The sequence below is a fragment of the Carcharodon carcharias genome, chromosome 22 (assembly GCF_017639515.1).
Source record: "Carcharodon carcharias isolate sCarCar2 chromosome 22, sCarCar2.pri, whole genome shotgun sequence".
Classification (NCBI taxonomy): Eukaryota; Metazoa; Chordata; class Chondrichthyes; order Lamniformes; family Lamnidae; genus Carcharodon; species Carcharodon carcharias.
In genome coordinates this window covers 24,183,268-24,190,767 of record NC_054488.1, presented here as the reverse complement: position 1 = coordinate 24,190,767, position 7,500 = coordinate 24,183,268, and the positions used below count along the sequence as shown (strand labels likewise).

At 44.0% G+C, this 7,500-nt stretch overlaps 1 protein-coding gene across 1 annotated transcript in view; it reads left to right on the top strand.

The window, feature by feature from the left end:
• The window catches only part of fads6 (fatty acid desaturase 6), a 490,314-nt gene that overhangs the window by 43,405 nt on the left and 439,409 nt on the right, over positions 1-7,500 (top strand). The gene's annotated exons all lie outside the window — the stretch shown is intronic.

Genomic DNA, 7,500 nt, shown 5'->3' with positions numbered 1-7,500 from the left:
ACACACGAACACACAGATTCACACACACACACAGATTCACACACACACACATACACAGATTCATACACACACACACACAGATTCACACACACACACACAGATTCACACATACACACACACAGACATACAGAGATTGACACACACACACATACACAGATTCACACACACACACACAGATACACACTCACACACACACACAGATTCACACACACAAACACACACACACTCGCACATACACGGATTCACTCACACACACACACCCAGATTCACACACACATACACAGATTCACACACACACATACACAGATTCTAACACATACACAAACACATACACAGATTCACACACACACACACACACAGATTCACACACACACACATACACAGATTCACACACGCACACACATACACAGATTCACACACACATACACAGATTCACACACACACACACACACACACACAGATTCACACACACACACACACACACACAGATTCAAACACACACACACACACATTCACACGCACACACACACACACACAGATTCACACAAACACACAGACACACACACACACAGATTCACACGCACACACATATTAACACACAGACCCACACACACTCACAGATTCACGCACACACACAGATTCACACACACACACACACACAGATTCCCACACACACATAATCACGCAGACACAGATTCACACACACACACACACACACACACACACGCATAGAGAAATTCACGCACACACACAGATTCACACACACACACACACACACAGATTCACACACACACATACACACACACACACAGATTCACACACACACACACATACACAGATTCACACACACACACACACACACACGCATAGAGAGATTCACGCACACACACAGATTCACACACACACACACAGATTCACACACATACATACACACACACACACAGATTCACACACATACACAGATTCACACACACGCACACAGATTCACACACTCACACACACTCGCCCACACACACACACACAGATTCACACACACACACAAATTCACACATACATGCAACATACACACACACACACACACACACAGATTCACACACACACACATTCATACACACACACACACACACAGATTCACAGACACACACAGCTTCACACACACACACACACACACAGATTCACACACACACACACAGATTCACACACACACACACATACATAGATTCACACAAACACATACACAGATTCACACACACACACACAGATTCACACCCAGACACACATACACACACAGATTCACACACACACACACAGATTCACACACACACACAGATTCACACACACACACACAGAGATTCACACACACACACAGATTCACTCTCTCACACACACACACACACACAGATACACACACACACAGATTCACACACACACACACAGATTCACACACACACACACACATACATACATAGATTCACACACACACATACACAGATTTACACACACACACGCAGATTCACACACACACACACATACACACACAGATTCACACACACACACATACACTGATGCACTCACACACACACACCCAGATTCACACACACATACACAGATTCACACACACACACATACACAGTTTCTAACTCATACACACACACATACACAGATTCACACACACACACATACACTGATTCACACTCACACACAGATACACACACACACACACACAGATTCTAACACATACACACACACATACACAGATTCACACACTCACACACACACAGATTCACACAGACACACACATACACAGATTCACACAAGCACACACATACACAGATTCACATACACACACATACAGATTCACTCACACACACACACACACAGATTTATTCACACACACACATATACACAGATTCACACACACACACACACACACAGATTCACACACACACACACATATTCACACACACACACAGGCACACAGATTCACGCACACACACAGATTCACACACACACACAGATTCACACACACACACACAGATTCACACACACATACACACACACATACACAGATTCACACACATACACAGATTCACACACACGCACACAGATTCACACACACACACACACACACACGCAGATTCACACACACACACAAATTCACACACACATACAACATACACACACACACACACACACACACACACACACAGATTCAAACACACACACAGATTCACACACACACACACATATACATACATAGATTCACACACACACATACACAGATTCACACACACACAAGCAGATTCACACACACACACACACACACATACACGCACAGATTCACACACACACACACACACACAGATTCGCACACACACACAGATTCACACACACACACATACACAGATGAACACACACACACACACACAGATTCACACACATACACACGTACACAGATTCACACACACACACACACACACACACACATTCATACACACACACACACACAGATTCACACACACACACAGATTCACTCACACACACGCACACACATACACAGATTCACACACACATGCACACACACACAGATTCAAACACACACACACACACATTCACACGCACACACACACACACACAGATTCACACAAACACACAGACACACACACACACAGATTCACACGCACACACATATTAACACACACACACATACACAGATTCACACACACACACATACACAGATTCATAGACACACACACACACAGATTCACACACACACACACAAACAGATTCACACACACACACACACACACAGACATACACAGATTCACACACACACACATACACACATACACATACACAGATACACACTCACACACAGATTCACACACATACACAGATTCATACACACACACATACACAGATTCACACACACACACACACACACACAGATTCACACACACACACACACAGACATACACAGATTCACACACACACACATACACAGATTCACACACACACACACACACACACACACACACACAGATTCACACACACACACACACAGATTCAAACACACACACACACACATTCACACGCACGCACACACACACACAGATTCACACAAACACACAGACACACACACACACACAGATTCACACGCACACACATATTAACACACAGACCCACACACACACACAGATTCACGCACACACACAGATTCACACACACACACACACACAGATTCCCACACACACATAATCACGCAGACACAGATTCACACACACACACACACACACACACACGCATAGAGAAATTCACGCACACACACAGATTCACACACACACACACACACACAGATTCACACACACACATACACACACACACACAGATTCACACACACACACCCATACACAGATTCACACACACACACACACACACACACGCATAGAGAGATTCACGCACACACACAGATTCACACACACACACACAGATTCACACACATACATACACACACACACACAGATTCACACACATACACAGATTCACACACACGCACACAGATTCACACACTCACACACACTCGCCCACACACACACACAGATTCACACACACACACAAATTCACACATACATACAACATACACACACACACACACACACAGATTCACACACACACACATTCATACACACACACACACAGAGATTCACAGACACACACAGCTTCACACACACACACACACACACACAGATTCACACACACACACACAGATTCACACACACACACATACATAGATTCACACAAACACATACACAGATTCACACACACACACACAGATTCACACCCAGACACACATACACACACAGATTCACACACACACACACAGATTCACACACACACACAGATTCACACACACACACACACACACACACAGAGAGATTCACACACACACACAGATTCACTCTCTCTCACACACACACACACACACACAGATACACACACACACAGATTCACACACACACACACAGATTCACACACACACATACACATACATACATAGATTCACACACACACATACACAGATTCACACACACACACACGCAGATTCACACACACACACACATACACACACAGATTCACACACACACACACACACACATACACTGATGCACTCACATACACACACCCTGATTCACACACACATACACAGATTCACACACACACACATACACAGTTTCTAACTCATACACACACACATACACAGATTCACACACACACACATACACTGATTCACACTCACACACAGATACACACACACACACACAGATTCTAACACATACACACACACATACACAGATTCACACACTCACACACACACAGATTCACACACACACACACATACACAGATTCACACAAGCACACACATACACAGATTCACATACACACACATACAGATTCACTCACACACACACACACACACACAGATTTATTCAAACACACACACATACACAGATTCACACACACACACACACACACACAGATTCACACACACACACACATATTCACACACACACACAGACACACAGATTCACGCACACACACAGATTCACACACACACACAGATTCACACACACACACACAGATTCACACACACATACACACACACATACACAGATTCACACACATACACAGATTCACACACACGCACACAGATTCACACACACACACACACACACGCGCAGATTCACACACACACACAAATTCACACACACATACAACATACACACACACACACACACACACACTCACACAGATTCACACACACACACACACACACAGATTCAAACACACACACAGATTCACACACACACACACACATATACATACATAGATTCACACACACACATACACAGATTCACACACACACACAAGCAGATTCACACACACACACACACACACACACACATACACGCACAGATTCACACACACACACACACACACACAGATTCGCACACACACAGATTCACACACACACACATACACAGATGAACACACACACACGCACAGATTCACACACATACACACGTACACAGATTCACACACACACACACACACACACACACACATTCATACACACACACACACAGAGATTCACACACACACACAGATTCACTCACACACACACACACACGTACACAGATTCACACACACATGCACACAGATTCACACACACACATACACACACACACATACACATACACAGATACACACTCACACACAGATTCACACACACACACAGATTCACACACACACACATGCACAGATTCATACACACACACACACACAGATTCACACACACTCACACAAACAGATTCACACACACACACACACACACACACAGACATACACAGATTCACACACACACACATACACACATACACATACACAGATACACACTCACACACAGATTCACACACACACACAGATTCACACACACACACATACACAGATTCATACACACACACACACAGATTCACACACACACACACACACACACAGATTCACACACACACACACAGACATACACAGATTCACACACACACATACACAGATTCACACACACACACACACACACACACAGATTCACACACACACACGCACACACACAGATTCAAACACACACACACACACATTCACACGCACACACACACACACACAGATTCACACAAACACACAGACACACACACACACACAGATTCACACGCACACACATATTAACACACAGACCCACACACACACACAGATTCACGCACACACACAGATTCACACACACACACAGATTCACAAACACACATACACAGATTCAAACACACACACACACATATTCACACACACACACAGATACACACTCTCACACACACACAGATTCACACACACACACACACATACACAGATTCACTGACACACACACACACACCCAGATTCACACACACATACACAGATTCACACACACACACATACACAGATTCACACACACACACACACACACACAGATTCAAACACACACACACAGACACATTCACACACACACACACATACTCAGATTCACACACACACACACAGGTTCACACACACGCACACACACACATACACAGATTCACACACATACACATACACAGATTCACACACACACACACACACACACAGATTCACACACACACACACCGATTCACACACACACACACACACACACACACACATACACAGATTCACACACACACTTACACAGATTCACACACACATACACAGATTCACACACACATAAACAGATTCACACACACACACACATACACAGATTCACACACACACATACACAGATACACACACACACACCGATTCACACACACACACACACACACGCACACAGATTCACCCACACACACACAGATTCACACACACACACATACACAGATTCACATGCACACACATTCAGATTCACACACACACACACACACACACACACACACAGATTTATTCACACACACACACATACACAGATTCACACACACACACAGCTTCACAAACACACACATACAGATTCACACACACATACACAGATTCACACACAGATGCAAACATACAAAGATTCACACTCACACACACACAGATTCACACAAACACACAGACACACACACACACACAGATTCACACGCACACACATATTAACACACAGACCCACACACACACACAGATTCACACACACACACACACAGATTCCCACACACACATAATCACGCAGACACAGATTCACACACACACACACACACACACGCATAGAGAAATTCACGCACACACACAGATTCACACACACACACACACACACAGATTCACACACACACATACACACACACACACAGATTCACACACACACACACATACACAGATTCACACACACACACACACACACGCATAGAGAGATTCACGCACACACACAGATTCACACACACACACACAGATTCACACACATATATACACACACACACAGATTCACACACATACTCAGATTCACACACACACACACAGATTCACACACTCACACACACTCGCCCACACACGCACACACAGATTCACACACACACACAAATTCACACATACATACAACATACACACACACACACACACACACAGATTCACACACACACACATTCATACACACACACACACAGAGATTCACAGACACACACAGCTTCACACACACACACACAGATTCACACACACACACACATACATAGATTCACACAAACACATACACAGATTCACACACACACACACAGATTCACACCCAGACACACATACACACACAGATTCACACACACACACACACAGATTCACACACACACACAGATTCACACACACACACACACACACACACAGAGATTCACACACACACACAGATTCACTCTCTCACACACACACACACAAACAGATACACACACACCGATT